This window comes from Macaca mulatta, chromosome 9 (genome assembly GCF_049350105.2).
Source record: "Macaca mulatta isolate MMU2019108-1 chromosome 9, T2T-MMU8v2.0, whole genome shotgun sequence".
Classification (NCBI taxonomy): Eukaryota; Metazoa; Chordata; class Mammalia; order Primates; family Cercopithecidae; genus Macaca; species Macaca mulatta.
In genome coordinates this window covers 83,081,567-83,096,938 of record NC_133414.1, presented here as the reverse complement: position 1 = coordinate 83,096,938, position 15,372 = coordinate 83,081,567, and the positions used below count along the sequence as shown (strand labels likewise).

At 38.8% G+C, this 15,372-nt stretch overlaps 1 protein-coding gene and 1 pseudogene across 4 annotated transcripts in view; both read right to left on the bottom strand.

Annotated features, from left to right (window-relative positions):
* CTNNA3 (catenin alpha 3) overlaps nucleotides 1-15,372 on the bottom strand; it is a 1,846,283-nt gene that overhangs the window by 764,368 nt on the left and 1,066,543 nt on the right. The window lies entirely within an intron of this gene.
* LOC144331043 (peroxiredoxin-like 2A pseudogene) lies at nucleotides 12,363-13,036 on the bottom strand (annotated as a pseudogene).

Here is a 15,372-nt window from a genome sequence, read left to right as displayed (position 1 = left end):
AACTTTATCTTTAACTTTAGCTTCAGAAACTTCAGAAATTTTAATTGAAATGTTAAAGAAAAACAGCTATATATCATGAAATATATGAATTTAAGTACTTGACCTCTCTAATAATGTATCCTCCTAAGGGACACCTAGGAGGTTCCCTTATTCAATCTGCTTTTGTCTTCCCTGTACTTCTCTGCGTTGCTTCTTTACCCATTCAACAACGTAAGTTAGGATTACTGGGTGGGCTTTTCTTTTTTCTTTTCTTGTTTTCTTGAGACAGAGTCTCCTTCTGTCATCCAGGCTGGAGTGCAATGGCGTGATCTCAGCTCACTGCAACCTCTACCTCCCGGGTTCAAGTGATTCTCATGTCTCAGCCTCCCTAGTAGCTGGGATTATAGGTGTGTGCTACCATGCCTGGCTAATTTTTGTAAATTTTAGTAGAGACAGGGTTTCACCATGTTGGTCAGGCTGGTCTCGAACTCTTGACCTTGGTGATCTGCTCATCTCAGCTTCTCAAAGTGCTGGGATTACAGGAATAAGCCACTGCCCCCAACCCTTACTTTCAAAAGTTCTTACCTTTCTTATGTTTTTACTATTTAGAATATTTGGCTGAAGTTTTTACTCTTTCTTGTTGCCTTCCCCAAGCCTTGGCCCCAGCCATCTTTTCTGACTGTGCCCATTTTTGCTAGGCAAAACCTAGCAAGAACCTCCTTCACACCAAAAACAAATTTTCCTAATGCCTCTTGTCAAGGTCCAACAGTGGTAGAGCTGAAACAGAGCCAATGGAGTTGTCTATATCATCCAGCTTCGTATTTATTAGCCACGTATGTGCTGCAAATCTTAGAAAGGGAAGGATCGTGCTAAGTTCTCTGCAGATGCTCAAATGCTAAATAGTAAACATGTGATACAAGCTGAGATTCACAATAAAGACAAGGAATATCCAAAAACATGTACTTCAAAATTATATCAGTTAATTCCCCTAGCAGTTTAGAACACAGGATTTTAAAATTTTTGATGAGTAAAGAGGGAAGAATTAAATGATAGGCAAACATGTAGACTGCATGTTGAGTAAGAATTCATTGTCCCAAAGAGCTGTTATCCCAAATCAGCTGGCTCTGATATTTCCATATTATTCAAGAAGGTAGTCAGTCACCATTTTAGGAATGGTTTGACTTTAGCTGAAAGTGATTAGCAATTTTTTCTGAATATAAAATATGGAGAAGTTATTCATAAATGTCAAATCAGTCTCTCTTAATCTCTCTCTCTCTCTCACACACACACACACAAACACATTCACACATGGCAAGAGACATTTGAATATATTGTCAACTTTCATTGGCTTACTAATGCTATGACACACCGGAATGTGTTTCTTTCCTTCGGAGCTCTATAGTAGCATAAGAAAATCTTGCTGAAAATTGAGCAACACATTTTCATGCTGAATGATTTTATTTTACATTTCCTCTGATACAAACAGAAAAGACATCTCACATTCAGCTACCTATGCTAGACTGCACCATAAATAAGCTCATACCCTTATAATGTGTCTACATGACAGTAACAACTGTAGTGAGCATAGAATCATTCATATGCCTATACTTATTTCCTACGTCTTTACTTAACATCAAGGAACCACTCTCGAGGTAGTGTCTCTGGTAGTTTTGGGAAAGCTGGGTGCTTCTGTGTTACTAGTATACTAAGACCTTAAGTAAGGGATCCTCCTTACGCTCTAGGGACTTCTCGAACCTCTCTCTGAAACCCTCAAGGTAACAGAGCTTTAACTCCACACATGAGGCTCAAGCACCACAAAGCTAGCAGGCTGCTATGATCTGGGTCTCTCTAATGCCTGTGCCTGCCCATATCTTATTTCTCCTTCTCAACAGACAGAAATAAGTTCCAAAATCTTTTCAAATCATTTCTTCCTCTGGCAATACTCAATAGCAGGGCCCTCACCTTGGTTCCTGCAATTGTCTCACTTCCCATCTCTCTTAATCACTAATGGCTTCTTTCCTTTTCAGTTTTGGTTCCCAAAGTAACTCTAACCAGAGAATCTCTTTTATATGACAATATTTAGCAGACTGGTATTTTAAGTGTTTTAGAGTGTGGTTCCTGGCAGGCCTTTTTTGTTGTTGTTTGGTTTTTGTCCTCACTGTGAGCAATAAAGATCTTAATTAAAGAAATTAACGAAAATGGTCACCTAGAGTTGGAAGCTCAATTCACAGTGTTGGGTTGCTGGTTCCCTACTAATAGATTATATCCTGGCAACACTGTCACAGTACAGCAATAAAAACTGTTCTGTCATCTTCCCGGTCCACCACAGAGTCTCATTCTCGCTCTTATGTCTGGACTAAACTCAGAGTAACCCAGAATCTTTCTCATACAAGCCTTGTCCACCTATATTCTATTCTCGAATCATATCTGAATCATCATTTAAAACTCAAGTAACTCCTCCCAATAAAACCCTCCAGTAATATCTCATATCATTCAGGATACTCATTATGCTTGCAAAACCCCATTTCAACTGGTCCCCTGATACCTCTCTGTCCTCAGCTGCTCTTACTCTCTCCTTTGCTCACTTCCTTCCTGTGACACTGTACTCCTTGCTATTTTTATAAACATACATTACAAATTCCTAATTGCCATGTTTCTCACACCCTTCTCCATCTTTCTTCTCTTCTTCTTTCCCAATCTCCATCCACCTACATTCATCCTTTCCCCCTTCTCCACTGCTACAGTCTGAATGTTTGTGTCCCTCAAAATTCATATGCTGAAATCCTAATCCTCAAGATGATGGTATTAGGAGGCGGGGCCTTTGGGGGTGATTAAGTCATGAGGGTGAAGCCCTCGGGAATGGAATTGATGCCCTTACAAAAGAGGCCGCGGAAAGACTCCTCATCCCCTTCTACCATGTAAGGTAACAGGAAAAAGGTTGTCTATGAAGAATGGGCCTTTCCAAGATGTGGAATCTGCTGATGCCTCGATCTTGGACTTCCCAGCCTCTAGAACTGTGATAAATACATTTCTGCTGTTTATAAACCAGCCAATCTATGGTAGTTTGTTAAAAGCAGCGTTAACCTACTAGGACACCCTCCTTTCTTCACACAGTCCCCTCTAGATAGCCAGTTAATGTTTCCTCCTTGTTACATACTCCTCTTTCAGGCCAATGTCTCTAACCTCCCCTCTACTCTCAACTCCAGCCTCCTTAGGGACTTTCTGTACTTTAATGTAAGGAATGTATTATTTGATTTATCTAATTTGAACAACTACAGAGAGCACTTTATCCATCAAACAAGTTATTTCTAAGAGATCAAACCTTGTAGAGGGGAAAGGAGTTGAATGGAGTGTGCTGAGAAAAAGAAAGTTACAATTTAGTATTTTTATCTTTTAAAGTATCTACGGTAATAGTATTGATACTTCACACTGAAAACCTTCCATTATGACCTGTCATTGCCATATGAAATAGCATTCTTGTGTGTTAAATATAAGCTTCCCTGAATCACAACATTAAGATCCTGGGGAAATATTTCCCCACATTTGTTGCCCATTTCTTTTTTTTTTTTTTTTTTTTTTTTGAGACGGAGTCTCGCTCTGTTGCCCAGGCTGGAGTGCAGTGGCCGGATCTCAGCTCACTACAAGCTCTGCCTCCCGGGTTCACACCATTCTCCTGCCTCAGCCTCCTGAGTAGCTGGGACTACAGGCGCCCGCCACCACACCCGGCTAATTTTTTTGTATTTTTTAGTAGAAATGGGGTTTCACCGTGTTAACCAGGATGGTCTCGATCTCCTGACCTCATGATCCACCCACCTCTGCCTCCCAAAATGCTGGGATTACAGGCGTGAGCCACCGCACCTGGCCAATTTGTACCATCTTTTTAAAAGTTACACTGGCAAAGCCTTTTAGAAAATAAGTAAACATTTCTAATTTTGTAATTTTGTATTTTTCTTGAAGAAACATTTTTGATACAACTATGTTTAAATTTTGAGCACTGGAATACAATTATGTTTTATATTTTAATCCTTTAAATCATTACTGTCAATAAAATATTAATTATGTAAAAATTTACTATAGTAACCTACTTGGTAATTTCACTAAAATGATGTAAGAAATATAATGAAATTAATATATAACATGTAGGAACCATGTCTGTCTGTATTTTATGACATGTATAATCACCATACGCTCATCAACCAAAATCCCAGAGATGCAGAATAAGCAAATCCAGCCATCTTTGATGTTTTGCCAAGTTTAAATTATATAAAAGGCATAGCCTTCCATATATTTTGAAAATTTAGTTATTTAGTTCTATTTGTGAAGGTAGAAGAACAGAACATATTTTCTTTAAGAGTTTGTTGGCTTGGTTTATAACTTTCACATATTTACATATTTCAACAAATGGAAGGGGACACCTTCATTTATACTCTTGCCCTGGTTCATTCAAATATTAAGGGTGAACATGCATCCTGCCCCCTGTTAAATAGAGTAATATTAATTTTGCTAAACCTAAAATAATATTTTAAAGTAGAAGGACATACTAGAGAGAAAATCACATGATAGAATATAATGAAGTAAAAATACCCATTCTGACAGATCTACTTTTTTAGACAGTAATTAAGTAAAAGGCTTGAGGCACTCTCCAAAGAGGAGACCAATCCTTAACCACACCCAAAATGATCGAATCGTGATGGTGTATTGACTGTTATTGATAAATAACATTCGTGTATTAACTATATTGACCTCAAACTTCTAATGGAGCTAGTATATTCTGTAAGTAAATAACTTTCCATCTTCTTTGGTTCAGCACACCCAAAGTTCAGTAATCCAGTTGTTGCATGATATTCAATTAAATTGCACTTTTACACCAATGACTATACACGGAAATCCATTCTCTTTCTCTCTTTCTCTAGATTACAGACCTGGGCTCTTTCATACCTTCAAAAACAAGCCAGATAGAGAGTCATCTTCAACACTTGTGTCTTCCTTATCCAGACCTTGCAAATTCAGTTAGGTACTGTTTCTTAAAACTCTTATTTAGACCCTTCATCACTGCTTACATAAAACACTCTTTATTTTTCCCAACTTTATTGCACTAATCCCCATATCTTGTCTACTTTCTGTAGATTCATCTTTCTAAACCATTCACCATCCACCTCTGCTTTTTTGAGCTGTGCTTCTTAAAGTATGGTTCCCACATCAGCAGCATCACATCACTCAGGAGTTGTTAGAAATGCAAACTCTTGGGTTCCACCCCAGAACTACTGAGTCAGAAGCTCTGGAGGTGGGGCCCAGCCATCTGTGTTTCAACAAGCCCTCCAAGTGATTATCATGCATTTTAAAATTTGAAAACCAAGGTTCTAAAGTCTTATTTTTAAAAGGCAAAATCAATCATGTCATTTGCTTGCTTAAAACTCCTTTAATGAGTCTCTTCTGAAGGATAAAAGCCAGGCTCTTGGGAAGAAGTATAACACCCTTTCTGTTCTCATATTTCAGCCCTTCTCTTTCCATTTCCTCCTTCCCACCCAGTGTTTTAGTCATATGAAAGTTTTGAAATATTGTGAAGCAACCTGCTTTTTCTGCCTTTTTGCCTTTTCCTAGTGCACCTCTTCCCACACACAATTCATCCACCTAGAGGGCTTCTATTCATCTTTCCAGATTCATCTTTCCAGATCGAGCTCAAATGTCCCCTTTTTCAGAATGATTGCTGAGGGCTAATTTCAATAACTTACTTACAGCCTATTCCAGTTCTTCCAGGTCCACCTACATAATTTTCCCGAATTAAATTTTTTACATCCAGTTCTTTAAAAAGAAAGTAAGTCTGTTTACTGGGCAAGGAGGCATAGGAAAAAATAGAAAGGGCACTACTTATCCCACCTCACATCCTCCCACCCCTAGTTCACAAGTTAAAGATTGTCATCCATCTCTTGGAATAGTCATAGCTCCTTGAGGATGTTCATGCCCCCTCCTAGATGCTGTCTCAATTGCTTATTGGTTAGCCTACTCCTAGATATGCAGGACCCAAAGCAACAGTAGAAATGGAGGCCCACATACCACATGTTTAAATATTTAAAAGTTATTTAAAAACTAAGAAACTTTAATAAAATATGTTCTATCATTGTGCTGCCTTAAATATATAATTTTTAATGACAAATGAAAAGTATTGTGTAAGGCAATAGTTCTTAGATGACTAAAAGTTGGCAAAATGTCAAAGATATTAAATTTAATATTTGAGAGCATACCTGGGCATTCTCTTGTTGAGATGGCAATGTTTATATAAGTAATAAAATGAAACCAGCTTAATTAATAAACACACATGTATTCCATAAAATTTATATTTCTCCTCTTTATTTCATCAAAATTATATGGCTGTGGTCAAGATTTTTAATTAATTTCTTGACAATGATGAGCCAAAGGATTTAAACTAAAATGAAATTGTATTGCAGTTAGAAAATTCAAATATATTTTATTAAAAATTAAATAATTATGAATTAAAAATTCATAATTCTTTCTTAAATATTCAAATTACCTATTAAGTCAAAAACTGAAATGCATATAAGGAATATCACATTTTAATTTCAGAATATTTCATTAAAGCTGACATTTTCTCATTTAATTTTGTCTCTTTTAACATTGAGCATCCACTACCCATTTGCTTGCCAATATGAAGAACTGGTAGCACACTTCATATTTTCTCTAACCCCAAATATAGAAAAGTATAGGAGTACTATGATTTATTTAATAATCTAAAATATACCTATCATGTACAAATGCTATGCTAATTTGTCTGGACTTTCAAATCTACCAATGAAACATGAACATATACAAGAAAAGTGATGTTCAGCTCTACCTAGGAAAACAATACTTGATTATGCAATGATTTGGTGTGTTCATTCCACAAGGAAGAATCTGAAAATAATTTATGTATATTTTCTTTATAGTGCTCAAACCTAGCACACCCCACCCCCCTGCTGCAAAATAAGATATTCATCTCTCATGTTGACAGCAGTTCAAACTGAAAATGTTTATGGCATTTGAGCTTTGCTATCTTTTCGCCACTAGGATGTAAGAAAAAATGTGGAGAAGAATTTTCTGGTAGCCCAAATAATATTAATCATGAGAGTGAATGTTTCAGATTGCAGTGAGCCAGTGCTGTAGGCCAGAAGTGAGGTAACAGGCATTTATGTTTGTGTTTTTGTCATATGTCGGGCCCTCTAATGCATGGGGCCCAGGACAAAGACCTTTCTTTCCTGGATCTAAGCATGGCACTACCTAGGTGTTTGATGTCTTTACCCTGGGAATAAGCTTGAATTTTAAAGTGCTATCCTAGGGAATAATTTCAATATATGTTGGAGTTTGAATTTCTATACATTTGCAGTGCCTCGCCCGACTTTGGCTTACCAAAGCAAAAAAACTTGGTCAGGCTTTGGTGCCCAGCTGTCTGGTCAAATATTTATCTAAATGCTCCTGTGAAGGTATTTTGCAGACGTGGTGAGCATTTCTTAATCAATTGACTTTAATTAAAGAGATTACCCTTGATAATGTAGGTGGGCCTCACACAGTAAGTTGGAAGCCGTAAGAGCAAAAGATAAAAACACAAACAAAAACAATAACAGAAAACTGAGGTATCCCCCAAAAGAAGGGATTCTGCCTTAAGACTAACATAGAAATCCTGCTTGAGTTTCCAGCCTGCCAACCTGCTCTACAAATTTCAGATTTAATACTGCAACATCAACTCTTGCCTGAGTTTATATAAAACCTACGCTATAGATTTCAGACCTGCCAGCCCCTACCATGTAAGCCAATTCGTTTTGGAGGACTCCGACTGATATAGGTAAATATTTCCATCTTCTTTTATCCCAGTCCCCAAAGGCAGATAATGAAAATGTAAACATATATATGTACTATATACCTTATCTCTATACCTTCTTATAGTATGTTAGACTAACCAGTTTCTAGAATTTATGGCATAGTATTATAATCATAGGTTTAAAAGTCTGTCTCCTATTCTCGACTGGAAGTTCCTTGTGTGCAGAGGCTGTGTTATTTATCTCAGTGCTTTTTGAGGGTGGAAATAAATGTTTAATACATGCCTGTCAAATGTTAGAGAATCAAAATTAACACATTACCTGGATAAGTTGGCATGCGGTGGGGACAGGAGTAGGGGATGGTGGAAGCGCAAGGAGGAAGAAACAAACAATGTGGACGTAGGAAGCAGTCTCCCTGAAGCTAAGACACCCCATGAGATGGTACTCATCCAGCTTTGCCAAGCTCCCAGCACAGTCTTAATCACCTCTCTCACAGCGACTTTGATAGTTCTGGCTAAGGAACTTGATACCTGCAAGGAATTAACTTTAATAAGCCAGCAGGTGATTTCCTTGAGAATGCTGATGATTCAATTTGCTGACAGCAGCTCTAGATTCTCTGGCTACTCAGCCATGGCTTCTACCTCTGCCCAGTCTGCGGTCGTGAGTAATAAATGAAAAGGTAGCCAAAGTGTGAATCTTTAACAGTGAAAATTGTAATCAGCTTTAAGGCATGATTATATATTACAGACAGAACCAAAAGGTCTTCTAAAGTTATGAAGAAAAACAAAAGCCAACAAGTTGTACAGTTACAATGGCACCAAACTTTTATAGTTTCTGTGAACGTTAAATGAAGGGATATAAAAGTACTTTCACCTGTATTAACCCTTTTTGTTTTCTGTTACTCATCATCTCATTATCTAATGCAGAATCCTGGGAATGATTTTAAACTCCTTCTCTCTCTCTCAATAATCCTAAATGTTGCAATTGCTTTATTGTCCTATTTTATTGAATTATTTTTCACACAGTGGCAGCCTAATGAGTTTCCCCAGTGTTAGTCAGAGGCATTACCTATCAAACAACTCCACTGCTTGCGTCCTCTTCCCAAAATGCAAATATTATTTCATTTGCATGTAATTTCTTAATAGTTCTCCATTGTTAATTGACTACAGTGGAGTCAAATCTTAGAATTAAGTTTTAAGGTAAAAGAGGCAAAAGACCTATTTTACTCAAAATTAACACTGAATATTTCTTAAATTGTCCAAAAAATACAGTATATTCCCCATTATATGTGAAACTATATGGAGCAATACATGTTTGTATATATAGTAATTTATAGTAAATAAATTTATAATAAAACTAAAATAATTATAATATAATTAAATATAATAATAAAATATACAATAATATAAAATAAACTTATAATAAAGAGAATATAAGCTTTGTGAGGACAGTGATTTTCATTCATTTTGTTCACCGATGTACCCCAAAGGCCTAAAACAGTGCTTGTCATAGCAGGTGATCAATGAATACTTGTTAAATGAAAATCACATAACAATTGATTAACATCATTTTAACAATTGATTTGACAGTTGATTGTTAAGTTGCTGACAATTGTTTGTTAAAATCATTTCAAATAACTTTATTTCCCCTTTTTGTGCAACCATTTAACACTAATGTAACATAGAAAGTCTGTGTGTGGTGGAATGTCATTAATTTACGTTGCTTTCTATGTACTACAGTCTTTCATGATCTGTGCTGTCAGTTCTGCACTTATACTTTGGCTTCAGTGTATCAAATCATTCAATGCTCTCCAAATATGCTGTGCAAAGATCTTTGCACTCTGATTCCTCAAGTCAATTTAAGTGCCCTGTGATCTTAAGAACTTTATTTTTCCTCCATTTTCAATGTTTATTTCATTGCATTTTATCGTTTTCTTGTGGGTCTGCCTTCTTGATCAGATTCTAAGACTCTTGATTATAAAATCTATGTTTTAATAGTGATTTTAATAGTGTGTCTAGTACAATGCCTGATGCGTCAATAGACACATACAGAGTATCTGATTTATATTAAGTATTTATTTGTCTGTTGATCTCTCTATATGCTTTGTTTACTATTATTATGTTATCATGGTTGGCCCTCCATTTAGTGCCATTATGACCACGTATGTTACCTTTGACAAGCCATTTGAACTTTCTGACCCTTAGTTATCATCTGATAATATGTGTTCTACTTTTTAGGAGCAAAAGATATACTCAATTATTTCAACAAATTAATGAACAAACAATTTGAGTCTCAGCCTGCAGTCAATACTCTTTGATCCAGTATCCAGGATCCAGGACACAGTATCCTCCGTGCAGCAGCTTCTGCACATGAGGCATCAAGGGAACCACCTCAGAAAAACTGCTATGACCAGAAATACTGCAAAGAGAACAGGGTAACCAGAAACACGATCATCTCAGAAGATACCTGCAGCCGCACGCCTACAGTGGCCTTATACGGTTTGTGGGCAAGAGACCATTGTGAGGAAGTCCGAGAAACATATTTCAGTCACTTTGTTCTGATGCAAATATATGCCTCCCAGAGATCTTAAGATGACAGAGAGGGACTTTGCTGTGGGAGAGGGGAGACGTGTTTTTTGGCCTCAATGGTAGCAGCTAAGCACCAGTATAATTAGATATTAATCTAGATGCCTGCATTTCAACTCACCTCTCAGGCAAGAATATGAATTCAGGCTTTTAGAAAGCTTTTTTCACAAGAGGTGCCAAAGTAGCAAGTGAAAGAAAAGGGTAAAGTGGAAGGAAAACTTTTTCCTGGTGATTAAGCAGTTCCTAACATATATGCATGAATGCATACATACAAATATAAATACAAACTTAAAGAAGAATACCCTATCCCAAGCACTCCAGGTAATTAAATGTTTATTTCACTCTGAATTGGGATGTCTCATGATGCTAAGGAAAATATTGGAAAGACCTTCTCTCTCCTTACCTCACTTTCAGTTAAAAAAAAAAAAAAATGAAAGACAGAAGAAGGGAGAAAAGAGATAAATAGAAGGGCTATTCTGAAGGTAAGAAGGTGAAGGGGCTATTTGAAGGTAAGAAGGTGAAGGCAGTCACCTTTTATGCCTTCCTCCCTTCCTCCTGTCAATCATCCACTCTGGTTGATTCCCAAGCTTGCTTTATAAACAGCCGGAGAGCAAAGCAAAACTTAACTCAACTCATCCTTTCATTTGCAATACGTTGATAGGGCCATTGCTGTGCACGTTTGGTGGGTCCTGGACAAAACTGTATCAGGTTGCCTTCTCCAGAATGGGATTTGGAGCAAGACCCTTCTCTCTCTAATGTGACTGAGGAAAACAGAAGGAAGGTAGGCAAAGGACACCTGTTCTAGGCCAGGCACAGTGGCTCATGCCTATAATCCCAGCACTTTGGTAGACTGAGGCGGGTGGATCACCTGAGGTCAGGAGTTCGAGATCAGCCTGGCCAACATGGTGAAACCCTATCCCTACTAAAAATACAAAAAAAAAAAAAAAGCTGGGTATGATGATGGGTGCCTGTAATCTGAGCTACTTGGGAGGCTGAGGCAGGAGAATTGCTTGAACTTGGAGGCAGAAGTTGCAGTGAGCCAAGATCGTGCCACTACACTCCAGCCTGGGTGACAGAGAGTGACTCTGTCTTAAAACAAGAAAAGAAAAGAAAGAAAAATCAAAAAGACCTGCTCTCCAGTAGTCTCTGAGGCCCCAGCTTCCCATGGGAGTGTTGATCAGGACCTATGGTAAATGGTTTCCGACTCCAGTCCAACAGCTCACTGGGCTAAACAAAAGAGGCCCTTCACAGCCTCAGGGCAGACCCACAAATTTATTTATCTATTTATTTATTTATTTATTTACCAAAAAACCTTAAATTCTGTAATCTTCAAGTCAATCGTCAACTTTTCTTGGATTTTTTAAGACCTGAAAAGAAAAATAATTTCAAGCAACAGCACTCAAACACCATATACATTTGTAATGAGGTACAGCAATCAATTTTTTTGTGGGGGGGGATGGAATCTCTGTCACCCAGGCTGGAGGGCAGTGTGATCTCGGCTCACTGCAACTTCCACCTCCCAGGCTCAAGTGATTCTCCTGCCTCAGCCTCCCGAGTAGCTGGGACTACAGGTGCGTGCCACCACACCCGACTGATTTTTGTATTTTTAGTAGAGTCGGGGTTTTGTCATGTTGCCCAGGCTGTTCTCGAACTCCCAACCTCAAGTGACCTGCTAACCTCGGCCTCCCAAAGTGCTGGGATTACAGGTGTGAGCCACTGCACCCAGGCCGGAGTGCAGTGATTTTAAGTCAATTTTAAGCCTCGTATTTTCTAGGTTTCAGCTTAATAATCCTCATTAGTTTTTCAGATTTTTGTCCATCTTGTTTTGGGGCTATTTTGCCTAACTGGGCCTAAACAGAATATTAAAATACATTAATAATCCATACTAAGAGTAGAGTATCAATGGGTTTCTCACTCCCTAGGGACATAAGTGGAAACAGAATACAAGTGAATGCCCCTGGTTATCCCTAAGCTGGGCAGTTTCACACAATCATGTGTTCTCTGAGGCCAAAGTCTGTGGTTTGATCATCTTAGCAGCTTCCAGAACAGAAAGTAGGTTTACTGTGTCTTCAATTCTTTTTCTCAGTGCTTGAGAAGAATGCCCTGCTTTCCTGATCACACCACGAAAACTCGTGGATGGATGAAGCCTTCTCCTTCCAGGTTTCCAGAGAAGCCTTCATTCCAGGCTCGGAAGAAGTTGTACCACACTCCCAGATGGATAAATCCCATAAACATCATCTTCTGCCTTTGTGGACCATAGAACTTTTTCTTTTCATCCAGGAAGATTTCTTCTTTGAAATAAGGCTGGAAATCCTTCACTTCAGTCCTGATGTGCTCCTTTACAACTGCATAGAGGGGGACGCCCAGCTCGTCCAACATGTGTTTCAGGGAGGACAGACCCGCAACTTCCTCTAGACAAGGAAACAGCCTGGCCTCCGCATGGCCATAATCACATCTCCATTTTTTTCCCATAGCTCCTTTGCTTTCAAAGTTCTTGGTTCCTTCTCTAGTGTTTTCAGGTCTATGTCCTGCAGGTACTCCAGTGCTGCTTTCTGGGGCTTGGACAAAAACACGTCTGTGTTGGCCAGCAGCAATGCCAAGGCAGCAGCCCCCAGGGCTCCTGCACCAATGGACCTCATCACCCATGATGAAGAAACTTGGGTCCTTGAGTGCCTCCCTTCCTTCTCCCACCCCAACACCCGGGCGCTTAGGGACAAAACCACCAGGCCCGGAGGATCCCAGAGGCGGGCCCTGCACCTGCCAATATTTTTATTTAATTGGTTTGAGATGGGCCACAGACATTTTGAACCGGTCCCCAGGCGAATCACATGTACAGACAAAATGCAGAAGCACTGGGTCAGAGGGCCAGCATGAGGGCTAGAGTGATAGTTCAGATGCTGCAGAGACAGGCCATGGGATTTCCTCATGGAAAGAGACCCAAGGGTGTGGAAGGCATTTTCTGGACGATGACTGAGGTACTTGGTTTATGGGTAAGACAGTCTAGTTTACAAAAACATGATAATCCCCTCGAGCAATGCTTTTCAAGCTGTGCACCCCAGAAGGTGTGCAAGATGAGCCATGACAACATATAAGAAAACAACTGAATGTACCGTTTCCATTCCAATGTTTATAAAATTTCTTTGTTTTACTTATTAGTATAGTAGTGCATATGTATTATTTATAAATAAATAAACATATATTAGGAGTATAGCCTCAACACCATTTTACTAATGGGCATAAATAACTATAAAATTTGGAAACTAGTGTTCTAGAGAAGGACCGTGATTCCTCACTGAAGGCTCAGCTGAGAAAGCTGTGATAACCAGGCAAACCAGAGAGGAACTAGAGGCTTCCTTCCTCCAGGTGCCTGGTAAGAATGATGAATATTCTGGGTTGCTAAGAAAAGACATCAGGCAGAAGGGAGCAAGAGAGGCTGCCCTGCTGGGGAATGTTTGGGACACCATAAAAACAGAAAGTGGGAGCAGCAAGAGGGCTCTTCATTACTACTGTTAATAATAAAACAAGAGCAACAAACAATACCTGCTCTTACTTACTGAATCCCCAGTAAGGTCAAGCACTGTGTTAGGCACTTTATGGGCATCGCTGTTAATCCTCTTGATGTCATACCCATTTGACAGATTAATAGGAATAAAAAACCTTAAAAACCATAAGTGGTATAACAGAGATATTCTACTCCAAACTCAGCATTCCTGACATTATGTCATGCTGTTTCAAGAGCATGGATCATGAGTGACATTAGGAAACTTAGAGAAGCATATCATAGCACTTGAGGGTATTATAACCTAGTTGAATTTATCAGCTATCTTTTCTTTCAATTAAAATGCTAAACTGTGGTTGATGTTTTCATAAACAGAGAATTGGTGCTAGCTTCCTAGGCAATTTGGGAGACTAGATTTTTCTGAGTGTAAGTAAACCTACAAGTTAAAAGAAGTGACATCCACTGGGAGACTCAAGCCAGATGTGATTCTTTCCATACAAAGTCAGGTTTATCAACTCCCTCCCCGCACCCCGCCACACACACACACACACACACACACACACACACACACACACACTTAATACTTGCTGTTACACTCTGCATCTGTGGTCACTTTTTCCAGTGACCCTCCATCCAAATTTGTGGTTCTAAAGCTCTGACATCAACAGTGTATTCCTGAGGGTACTTCTCTAGGACTGTCTTCATTTTAAGTCTTTGCTCATAGGCACAACTGTAAACTTATAAGAAGTTTCAAGCAACTGTAGAGTAATAAGAATCAGATCTGTCCTGGGGTTGTGGGGGTTGGGGGAAGCATGGCTCTTGAGTAGACAGAGGCTTGGCATCACAGTCCTTGTTCAGGATTGAGACTCAAGTGAGTCCAGGAAAGTCAGTGTCTCTTCTGTCCAATCACAGTGTGAGGCCAGGTGATTCTGGCCTTTTCTGCTCTATCATTCAGAAAAGAAGTCTTTTCTGCTCTATCATTCTAGCTTCTTAGCCACCCTTGTTGGTTTTCATGGATTTTCTTTTTAACCTGATCCTGCCTAGCAAGAAAGAATAAAGAAAAGGGAGAGGAGGGGAGAGAAAGGAGCTGACTCTGCAGACCACAACTTCATAATTATTTGAATATAAAATTAGCTGTTAATGATTCTCTCTTTATGCAGGGTATGAGATATATGATAGTTGTTTCTAGTAACATATGTTTTCTCTTTTTTATCTTTTGAAATGTTTTTGAAGTATTCCTGACTTTTATGGCTATTAATGGAAGATGCTGCTACCATCCTACCCAAGGGCCAGTTTTCTAAATCCTACAATCCTCTACAAATGGAAGCAATAGCACTATAGTTAATACTCCAAATTGTACCCTTGTGCACACACACAGACCTAAATCACTTGGCCTTATAGCCACAAAACACAATTAGGAAGGACTAAGGTCATCAAAAAAAATCCTAAATGCCAGTTCACTGCACAGCACACTCTATAGTCATCTTACTTACTTGTTCTT